Raw genomic sequence first — 12,735 nt, 5'->3', positions numbered from 1 at the left:
TCGAAATATCTTTCTCCTCAGAGAGCAGTAATCGTAATTCTGCAGGACACGCAGTCAATAACTATCACCCTAGAGTACTCTCCTTCCCACACAGATAGCAAGCCACAGAGTGTACTCTACCCCAGTGCAAATAGGTTAAAGAAAGGACACTCCTGTGTGATTGTTTCTAAATCAAAAAGGTCAGGTCTTATGATTTTTTTTAGCATAATATGATTTGGCTTGATTCATTTCAGGAAAGACTTGATAACCTATACTAAAGAATCAAGTTGGAAAATGTCAAGGACTTCCGACAAGCACAAGTGGTTCATTCAACTCTTAGACCGTCAGTGCTGAATGTAACATTTCCAATGACGGTTGTGTAAGTGATTGTTTAGTCAGGAATCTTTAGCCTCTGAGATATCTCACATCCTGTAAACAGGTTCTACTCACCTGTAACCCTTTATCCTTGTGTTTCATGTGAGGTCACACTGTATATTTCATGATCAGGACTGAATAAAGGACTGACCACATCGATGGTATTGTGATTGTCTTCTTTACTAAGAGTAACTTCCTTTTATATTGATAACTGATTGCCTTAATAAACATTTGCATCTTTGGTCCTCTATGTCAGTGGTCCCCAACCCCCAGGCCGTGGACCGGCACCGGTCCGTGGGTCAATTGGTACCGGGCCGCACAGAAAGAAAAGTTTTATTTATTATCTGATTCTGAACAATGTTTTATTTTTTAAAATTTGCGGATTCTCTCCACCACATCTGTCAATGACTCACTCTTGATGCATGTCATGACACCTCAGTCGCATCTTGCCTACATCACCTACCTTCTTAAAGGGGCTGCTCCAGCCGCTAACACATAATACATTAGCGCCAAATTTAAACCCCCAAGCGAGCAAAATGAACAAAAAACAACACTGTGGATTCACGTTGATTATTATCAAATCATTTTGTTTTGTTGTATTTATCAGCCATACCTTAAAGGCCAGTCCGTGAAAATATTGTCTAAAATTAATGCGCAAAAAATGCTGGGGACCACTGCTCTATATATATAGTTATACTGGCTTGTAGGTGTTAGCTAGCTAGCATACATGTGTGTTGATGTTATTGGTACATCAGGTTATTGATAAGTTTTTCTACACCAACATCTGTAACAAAGAGTTGATATCGACCATCTCCTTATAAGTATAGTTTTTTTCTCATTCTCATGAAATACCCAGAGATCCATTAAATGAAGAGCTGCTAAGCTTCCGTGCTCTTATATTGTTTGAGGCATTACAGAACAGGAAGCGGGGTCATAGTGTTAGATAAATATACTGTATATTTCAATACATTGACAGGACATTTATTGAAAGGAAATGTCAATTTAAGTGAGGTCAGGAGTTTGGAAGAAAGTACACTAGGATCACAGTCTCTTTGACTGGCTTTGCCGAAGTACCATTTATTGTCTTCTGAAGTCAACTGAGTCATTAAAATCATCAATTACTTCAAGTTACAGCTATGTTTAGCAGCAAAACAAGAAGTTGGGCAAATTTGGCAGCCATAATTAAAAAAATCATGAGATTGAAATGGGTTAAACGTTTCTACCTGTCAAAATATAAAGCGCCTCAACTTGCACAATGATGTTTTAAACATCGATATGTCCAGATATTTAGACATGGTATAGCAAATAATGTATGTTATTAAACAAAAATGAATTTGCAAAAAATCTTTTTTGTCTTTTATGGAAAACTGGATGTCCAGACAACATATTATAAAATGACAGTAAGTATGTTATATACTTTCTGAAGCTCAAGCGATACCGTGATGATGTAATTGATCATAATCTCAATAAAGGTCATTAATTTGTCACGATTTAGCATATCCATCTCTAATTATCAGCAATAAATAATTACAGGACATTTCTTTACATTCAGGCTATAAGGAATATTGTTTCTTTTATGGCTTGTATGGCTTATTAGCATAGGCAATACACATATATGTGTTTTTTGGAAGAGTAGCTTTAGTAAGAATTCTGTATGTTTGTATTAGAGAGTTTCAAAAGAGCTTCAGGTAATCACCAAAATCTTTGACTGATAAACATTATTATCACAACATAACATAATAAAACAAAGCAGCATTCATTAAATTTAGGAACCCTACAAGAACAGCATTTGCCACCAGCTGCCTTCTCCAAATCAGCATGAGAAATGAGACTAATGTCTACTTTCAATTACGACCAATTCCGAAGAATAAAGCTAGGTTTTATATTAATGAGAAGGCCGATTCTGACAGCGCAGCAGAACACCCAGTTCCACTGATGATCCTTCGTCTGCTTTTTCACTAAGGCGCTTCTCATTGATCCACGTATTGATCAGCAGAACGTGGTCGTTCACCAAATTACTTCAGTTCGATTTTTCCTTCCCTGTCTCTCATAGCAACACCACCATCCAAAAAAGAGGGTGAAGCCAGCCTGTCAGAGCTCCTATGACACTTTAGATCTAAAATTAAACATGAATACATGGTGAAGTAGATCAGTGATGTCTCAGAAATGCATGTAGGACCAAAGGAAATTGGAAATGAACATGAGAAGAGAAGAGAAGACAAGAACGACAAGACAGTGCTGAAGCTAGCAGTAAGTTCGAGTAAGTGGGAAAACAGACACATTGTGTGGTACCTAGAGGAAGAACAGCTTTTCTGTTCTGAACCCCTTTAATCTCACAAAGAGCTTCTTTGTTGCTTTGTATATCTACTTGCTTAAAAACCAGTGGTGACAGAGCATCCACCCCCAATCCCTCCATCTTTTACTTTTCCCCATCTTCCATCCCTCCCTACTCCCTCTCCCTTGTCCACTCGTTAAATGAGAGCTAGGCAGGTGCATGGCAAACAGAAGCGCTGTGTGTAAGCCCCCTTCGATGATCAAGCCACTCTTCTCTCTCTCTCTTTTTCTCTCTCACTCTAAACAGGTGCATGCAAATCCCCTCTGTGCATGCCAAACAACGCCGCTAAATGTCACACTCAAATTTCATAATTTCTTTCCATCCTATTCATAGTATTGCTATATGTAAAGGGCTAACCTTCGCTGCTTGGCTCTCATGTTCACACATGTAGACACAGAAGCATTTACAGACAGCTCCATTAATTATTAGCTCTTTATTTAATGACCTTTGACCCTCGGTGTAATGTAATTTGATCACTTTAGAAAAATAAAGAACTCCTTTAGATGTAAAGTGTAAGTAAAGACTATCCTCTGTTTTCAAAGCCTGCTTAACATTTAGCCTTTATCATCATCATCATCATCATCATCATCATCATCATCATCATCATCGCTGTGTGCTACCCATTCCAGGAGGAACAGCATCCAGAGAAATCTCTAGCAAAGTAAAACAGCACTACTAGGATTCGGTCGGACACAAATTCGTTAGAATTAAACAAACATCTGAATGATTTGCTGGATGTTTTCATGTCAGTAATAAAACTGTACAGACTTTGTTTTAAGTTGAAGCCTGTATACTAATGCTTGGATAATCAAAAAAAGGTTTATTGCCATGTGCATCAAAAACCAGACATGCACATATTTCAATTTTGTAACAGCTGAATAAAGTACACTTCTACCCGATGTTGCTTGCTTATAAATCTTTAACTTTTTTACTTGTTAACAATATAAGATAAAAATGGTAGAGCTGTCGTGTCCACCAAAATACTTTAGGCGCAAATTCAGTTTCTTTTCCCTCTGCCTGCCTTGCTTCTATCTGTTATTAAAATATTGGCAGCTCTTTTTATACACATTGCACAGTTTCTCTTTACCCATTAGTCCCTATGTCTGTCTAGTTTTCCGAGCAGGACTTGCATAAAACATTGATCTGTTCCACTAGATCATTAATGAAAAAGATTTGTCTCAGTCAGTGGTTTAAGACACAGACAGACTTGGTAAACAGGAGACCTGTAAAGATTTTTCGGTTGGCTGCTGTGTTTGTTGGACCAGTGACAGGATCGGCAAATGCAACATGTTTGTAAACGGATCATTGTAGCTGTTTGCTGATGCAACATAGGCCACGTGATATGACATCCACCCTGCCGAAGACATTTTCCCAGCGATGAAAATGGTTCACCTTTTACATTGTCTTTGGTCTCAAGAAAATTAGTTTTATTAGTGTGAAACAATTTATATAGATGTGAATTTACTAAACATTTTCCTATTGTATATTTTTTAAACAAGATCAACATTTTAACTGCTTCCTAGTTATAATAATTATAATGCAAAGCCAGTGGTGATTATAGGGGGTTATGGTAAGTAATCAAATACTCTGCGTGCAATTTGGCATCTATTATTATCAGTAGTAGTGGGTTCCCTAGTGGTCTTGTGGTTAGGATGCGGCGCTCTCACTGCAGCGGCCCGGGTTCAATCCCCGATCAGGGAACCAACCGCAGCCATTAGCCGGTCCCAAGCCCGGATAAATGGGGAGGGTTGCGTTAGGAAGGGCATCCAGCAGATAAAACTTGTGCCAAATCAAACATGCGGATGATCCGCTGTGGCGACCCCTAATGGGAGAAGCCGAAAGAAAGTTTAGTTTTATTAGTAGTAGTAGTAAAGCACATAGTACTTTTTCCATTTAAGTGAAAGAAGATAGTTCTTATATTATCACTCATCCTGTACACAGCTATAATGGTTTGCTCCCTCACCACCCTCTTGTTTTCCTCATACATGAAAACACCTTGTTACAAGGAATCCAGAATGCATGAAATCCTCTGCTATGGCAACTCATTCATGTCTGAAAACCTGAAAGAAGAGCTTTACTAATGTTACACATCTCCATACTGAAAACTGCACCATGCCATTAATAAAAGCATTAATAAAATTTATTATATTATAATTTTCTGTAAATGCACTGTTACTATATGATGAACACATTAATATAAACCTGATTTGCCTTGCAGCAGGCATTATAGTCTAACCAGTGGTGAGCCGTCAGGGCCAGCAGAGAAGGCAATCAGAATCAATGACTTATGTTTTAATATATTTTTGCCTATGAATATATATTACATTTGATCTAATTTGTTTATTCTTGTAATTTCATAGTGTTTCTTTAGGATGCTCGTCTGCAAGAAGTGTCTGTTTAGGTTTCTATCCAATCATATTTTAGCCGTCACATCACGCGTTGCCAGGTTCAAAGGAAAAGTTTGTTTAAGGCCTTCATTATGAACACTGTGGGCTCTTGCAGTGTGCAGTCCATGTTGAAGCTGTTACTTTAATCAATCAGAAATTGTAATTGATTTGGTCACAGATATACTTACAAGGCCATTGACATGATGGACTTTTCAAATAAAGCAGGACATTGTGAGGAAAGGTCAGCCAAAACAGTTCAAAACAGTTGATAAGCTTTTTCATGAACAATTTATACTTTTACGTTCCTGTATATTTTGCAAAAAAACACATAATTTGCCTTAATTCCAAATCTCCAGGAACACTGTTATGCACGGAAAGAAATGCACAAAAATACTGTAAGGTTAATATTTATGCTTCTGCTAGAGATGATATATGTTAATTGGGTTTCTTCCTTTATTAATGGCATTCATTCCTGCTATATGAGATACGTGTCTGTGATGCAGCACACTGTAATACTGCATTTTTGTGTAATAGTGATAGTTTCTGTAGCTGTGATGTCATAAAGATGGTATTTAAAGGTGAATTGACTCAGGTACGACACCACTGAAGGCGTTAGGTGTGAAAAAGAATGCATGGCCCAGAACTGAGCTGTTTAACTGTTTAAAAATCTTCTGAACAGAATCTACTGTTATTAGAATCTAAAAAAACTGACCAATCAGTTTTAAGAATTTAACAGAGCTACGGAATAATGATATTTTAAAGACTAAGTTTATTTAATTGATTTTAGTGAAATAGATAATATTGAGAAAACCAGTACTAGAATGCCTTGTCAGCCACAAAACATTTCCGTACTCCGAAGGCTCCTGACCTGAAAGAAGAAGCATTTCTTTACTCAAGGAAAATTTTTTTTTGTTTTCTTGATTCTTGAAGGTTTATTGACAAGGACATTTTAAATTACATTTTAAACAACCCTGATTGTGTTTCTCTTCTGTGCCACTGACCTGATGAGAGTTCTAAACAGAGTAGTGCCCTTTCATAAAATCCAGATTTCTTATGTGTAGTGAGATTTTGATTACTTAGTAATAGGGAATACTGAAGTCAGTCTTTTTTTATGCTTTCTGACCAAAAAAAGGAGCAACTCCTTTAAATGTTCCTGCTCTCTTTCTCCATCTGTCTCTCTTGGGACTAGCTGAAAGGTCATGCAATTCTTCTCACTCCTCAGTTGACAGTGAATTCTAAGTCTTGTGAAAATCTTTCCCTTTTCCATTTTCACATGCTATTAAATGGTGTTCCTGAAAGCTCATATTGTGGAACACTGAGTTTTAAATCACAAATAAAGATTACTCATTTGCTTATGCATGCTGATACACTGATCAAGTGGGCATCTCACTGATTAACAAATGCTTTCAAAATGCTTTTGATTAATTGCAGAGATGCAAATCAGATTTTATGAGAAATTCATTAGAAACATTTATATCACAGTGCAGATCTGATTCTTCAATAAGAACTCAGCTTCAAGGATTTCATAAATATTCTATTAGAGCAGATCTCCCAGGAGTTCCAGCTACAAGGCTAATCATAGTTTTCTAGCAATTTTAGAGGGAAGATTTTAGTATGGAGAGATTTATCTTTAGGATTTAGTTTTTCTATAACTCTTTTTAATGATCTTTAGGAGAGGCTGCTAAGGGGAATGACTGTTTATTGCTGCTATAATGTAAATGATAACTGAAACTTTGTTTATGAACATTTAATTCGACAGAACTATTAATAAACTACAAATAAAATACAAATAAATTATGAATAAATTAAGTACAGTGTACCATTGTTTAATACTTTAGAATAATGAAAAATTGTCATGGATAAGAAAAATAAATAAAATACTTTGGTTATTGAATTTTTTTATCTCAACACTGTGTTGTTTATTAATTTTCCTAAAATGCCCAGATTGTTTTATTACATTTATTATTTAATCTTCAGATGGTAAAAAATGCCATTATTAAATATTACATCCCTGTTATTAGTTTTATATTAACCTCTGCACTCTTGAAGTGCCCTGTATTAACCTTTTTTAAGTATGTAAGTCCTAAATTACATAATTACTTAAAGACATAATCCGCCTTTCTGTGGTTTATATCATAATACAAATGCTTTATTTTTGCAAGAGCTCTGCTTTATCTCTGAATCTACAGTGACATTCCCCTGACACTACCTCTCCTTCTGCTGTGGTTAGGTATGAACGCCATCGACCATGTTTTATTTCTAGGTTGTTGTGCATTAAACCTACATTTTGAATATAAGCATGTTGAGCATCTTGAGCCAAGAGATACCTCAAAACTTTAAATAGATGCACAATTGTTGCCATGAATGCCTGTGGATAAAATGTTAGTTAGTCTAATGGAATCAGACCCTAATCTTTGACCATAAATCAAAGCCCTAACACTAACTCCTTGCTTCCTACCTGGAAGGTCACTCATACCAGATACCACAGCTTCCGTTCGGATCTTGGCATGCTTAACAGAAATATCTACATGGATGAGTGCTCATCAACTAAAATTCAACCCCAGCAAAACAGAACTGCTGGTCATCCCAGGTGATTCATCTCCAGGTCAAGATCTCCAAATAACTCTTCATGACTCTCTGCTTTCCTCTTCAGCCACTGCTCGTAACCTTGGGGTAACTATGGACAATGAATTGTCCTTCTTCCCACATGTCGCTAATGTGGCTCACTCCTGTCGATTTCTTCTCTACAACATCCGAAGGATTCGACCATTTCTGTCCACACAGGCTGCCCAGGTGCTTGTTCAGTCTCTTGTCATTTCAATACTGGACTACTGCAACTCTCTGCTGGCAGGTCTTCCCCTAAATGCTATTCGTCCACTGCAAATAATCCAAAACACAGCTGCACGACTGTTTAATCTGCCCAAGTTCTTCCACACCACCCCACTGCAGCGCTCCCTTCACTGGCTTTCAGTAGCTGCATGTATCAGATTCAAAACACCTATGCATGCCTACAAGGCCAAAAATGGACCAGCACCATCTTACCTTAGTGACCTCATCACATCTCGCACTGCACCACGCTGTCTGAGATCCTCCAGCACTGCTTGACTGGTACCACCTTCTCTCAGAACAGAAGGTAAGTACACTTCAAGGCTCTTTCTGTTCTGGCACCGAGGTGGTGGAACACTTAAATTAGCACTTTCCAAGTTTGCTTTGTAGAATTCAAGAATTGTAATCCCGGTACCAGTGTAGATTTATTCATTGCTAGAGACTTAATGCACTTTTGTACATTGCTCTGGACAAGGGCATCTGCTTAATGCCACAAAAGTAATTGTAAATGTAAACTTCTAACCATAAACCATAGCCCTAACACTAACTCCTAACCATAAACTATAGCCCCAACACTAACTCCTAACCATAAACCATAGCCCTTACACTAACTCCTAACCATAAACCATAGCCCTCACACTAACTCCTAACCATAAACTATAGCCCTTACACTAACCCACTGACCCTAACACAAACCTATAACTAACACAATAATCCCCCAACTTTATTTATTCCACTCAAACCTCAAGCCTAACCAAAACCCTAGGCCTAACACTAAGCCATTAACCCTAAAATTAACCCCCAAACCCTAACACTAAACCCCAATAAAAAATAAATAAAAAAACCCACCCAAAACTAACACCTAAATAACAACCGAAATACAAACCCCTAACTCTAACCCTAAACCTAATCCTAAGCTTAGCCTTAACACTAGCACTCTCTTAGGCCAGTGTAAATTTGGAGCTGCCCAGGCTGGTCTATGGCAGGTTAAGCAGGTTACTATGCTAGTCCAGCGAGTCAGTGCTGGTCAGAGATCGGACTGATGCAGAAAAAGCTGCACAACAGTTTTGGCTATGCTGATAAGCCAAGATACAACTGTTAAACACTCACCACAAACACACACACACACACACACACACACACACACACACACACACACACACACACACACACACACACACACACACACACACACACACACCACTTCAGGTTTCTCCTCTTCAATCTCATCATGTTTCAACCCTTCAGATCAAACAGCATGCTGAGAGCTCAGGCCTGGAGTGACAGTGACTCAGTGTGTCTACACTAACACTATCAAAACCACAGTGTCTCTGTTACACACAGGTGACAAGTTCTACAAAACAAAAAATTTCAGCCGAAGGTCACCCGAACACGTCAATGGCTCCGCATGCTCTGTGCGACATGAGAGCAGCGGCAATTGCCTCATTTGTTTCCCTTGTTATAAGTTTAATCAATTAGTTTATCCAACAGTAAAATATTGAATCACAGGCTTCGAGGTCATTATTACTGCTATAATAACGGTTTTATAGTAACAACTGTAACAAAAGTGGTCATATCAGCCAACACAATGTAATATTTTCTTCTAATGAATATTGGAAGTATTATTTTTTTGTCTTCTTCCAAACCATTTTTACAAAACTGATCTATTATGTGATCTATAAACTGATCTTAAGAAAGCCAACAGACTTTCATTTTTAAATCTAGCTTGCTTAGCGTAGCATCACTAACAACTTTTCACCTGTCTCCATTAAAACAATAGAAAAAAACATGACTTACAGTAGCAACAGTAGCCAAGCGTGTGTGTGTGTGTGTGTGTGTGTGTGTGTGTGTGTACAAACCAAAATTTACTCTGGTGCATAAAAGCTAAGCTCATTAGTTAAATAATGAAACAGATCAACTTTTAATGGGATTTCTCTTCATCAGGTGCTCAAGTGCTGACATTTTGCTAAGACACACCTTACACCACTGACGATTTCCTCTGCTTTAGGCAGACATTTGGCTGTGGTGACCTTCAAATCCTCTAAGAGAACTGTTCATCAACTGAAGAAATAGCCAGCCTGTGTGTGGGTCATGTTTTTATATCTTGGTGGGGTCCAAATGTCTCTAGCATGATAGAAATATCTGACAGTTTTGACCTTGAGGAGTCGAACCGAACGTCTCCATGTTTATTTAATTATAAAAAAAAACAAAGTTATCTTACTGTTAAACAAACAAAAGGAGAAGTTTATAACGTAGGTGAAGGATAGCATTTATTTGCTTTATTAATAATTGTAGAAATAATTAATTTTGTCAATTAATAAAAAAATTCTAAGACAAGGATAAGATAACCGTGTTTGTTCATGTTGTTCGTGTGTGTGTGTGTGTGTGTGTGTGTGTGTGTGTGTGTGTGTGTGTGTGTGTGAGATGTGGGAACTATTTTGAATGTCCAAACAAAAAAAAAGAAACAACAACAGACTTTACCAGCTCCTCATTTACGTGGATAAGACTTCTTTACTCTTCTTCTTCTTTCAGCTTCTCCCATTAGGGATCGCCACAGCGGATCATCCGTCTCCATCCCCCCCTGTCCTCTACATAAAGTGCCCACCCTGACCTCCACTCTCCTACACTGCTCCTTTTCCTGCTGTCTCTGTAGACATCTTCCTCCTCTCCTTCTCCTCCTTCGGCCAACAGTACCCCAATTTCCACCGGTACCCTGTTGGCTAACGATACCTGTGGCGGTCGTTGGTCACCCGGGCCTTGACCGATCCGGTATGAAATTCTGATTCGTGATCCGCATGTTTGATTTGGCACATGTTTTACGCTGGATGCCCTTCCTAACGCAACCCCACCCATTTATCCGGGCTTGGGACCAGCGCTAAGAGTGCACTGGCTTGTGCAACCCTAATGGTGTTCTTTCTTTACTCATATTCTATATAAATAAAACTCCAACGAAAATTTTTTTTTATCACTAAACATTTGATTTACTAATGTGCCGAGTCTAAAATCAGCACCAAAACCCACCATGATGCACACACCCAGCAATGAACCCTCCGGGGTCGACAAACACGTTTTGTGGCTTTTTTTGTGGCCTCATAAGGCAAAAACGAATCACCTTTTAAAACGTACAGATAAGAGAAATATATTATTCGATTCTTTAAAGTGTCTGCTTTTATATGTATACACTTATAATAAAGTTTTTGTAAAAAAAAAAAAAAAAAAAAAAAAAAGGTTTTGGCGCTCTCTGCTGTCTCTGTCATCTCTCGTCACAGACATAAATAAAACAATTCAAATCTTAATGAATACTTATCTCACAGACATAATAAATATATGTATAGAAATCTTGAAATGTCTACTTTTTTTTATCCGCATCTAAATATTTTCTAATTATTTAGTCCGTATGAAAGTTAGAAGAGGTGAATTTTCTCGGGTCACCTCATTAACCGTCCGTGTGGAAACATAGCAAAAGTTCCGTTTGGTGTCCTGATGATTTACTAATTTAAAACACCATAATTGCTTTAAAACACATACAAAAATATTTTGTTTTCATGCTCTATGTTGAGTTTGGTTTCACTAATATATTATTAATGGTACATTTAAAACAGATAAAAAATGTGCGATTACATTGCGATTCATCACGAGTTAAATCACGGCAACCAACCCATGTGTGAGATTACATAACCATTATTTATTTATCACTTGTGTACATAATCACAGTTGCCAGCATGACACTAAAACAGGTGGCAGTAACAGCTACTTTTTTTAAACTTAAGTATGTCAGAGTACCGTATTTTCCGGACTATAAGCCGCTACTTAAACTCCCCGCGGCTTAAACAACGAATCGGCTAATTTATGGATTTTTCCTGGGTTTTTCCCGGTTTCACAAGCTTCATGCCAAAAAACTGAGCCCAGTAACATTAGACCAATGAAATTTCCGAACGGGTTCAGGTGAACCAATGAAACTCTTTATATTAAATCAGATGCGCTCCCACTGAATCGGGCCGCACCACATCATAAATATGGATGAAGTTTCTCTGACGTTTGACCTGCCGCTCACTCGGACTGTCTACAGGAAAAGCGAATCATTCGTCACGCTGAAAACAACCGGGCATGAAAAAAACGCACTTCACCTGTGTTCTGAGCTGCACGGCATCGGGAGAAAAGCTTCACCGATGGTGATTTTTAAACGCACAACGATGCCAAAAGATAAACTCTCGAGAGAAATTGTTGTGAAAGGGAGGAGGAAGACAGTAAACAATGACTTTCTTGGTAGGCTGTTGTTTAGATACAAGCCGTGTAACAGATTAGGACTTCAATTAAAGCCTGTGTAAAGTTCATTAGTTTCAGTGTAGAAACCTGCGGCTTATAGACAGGTGCGGCGTATTTATGCTTGAAATAAAAATCTTTGTCAAATTCAGTGGGTGCGGCTTATATTTGGGTGCGCTTAATAGTCCGGAAATTACGGTACTTATTTTTTCAATGAAAAAGTGTAGTCAGTGCTTTTACCGAGAGTAATTCAACAAATGAGTCTCTGTACTTCTACTTGAGTGAAGAATGTGTGTTCTTTTGCCACCTCTAGCTCTTACCAGTTTTAAAGGGGGAATTTAGTGGTAAAATCCTTTCTTACCAATTATACGAGCGGAGAGAAAGCAGGTTGGGAGCTGAAGTGAGGGCAGAGACCAGATTCAGGGAGAGGATGAGGAAGATGAACTGTTACAGGAGGGTGACTACATTTCAGTTCTGTAAAATTGAACGATGTGTAGAAAAATGGTGAACTGCTACTTTGGATACAGCTTTTATCAGCAATGGATTTTTTTTTTTACATGAGGAAATATA

This window comes from Silurus aristotelis (genome assembly GCF_946808225.1).
Source record: "Silurus aristotelis genome assembly, chromosome: 12".
NCBI lineage: Eukaryota > Metazoa > Chordata > Actinopteri > Siluriformes > Siluridae > Silurus > Silurus aristotelis.
Note: the sequence above shows the minus strand (reverse complement) of the source record.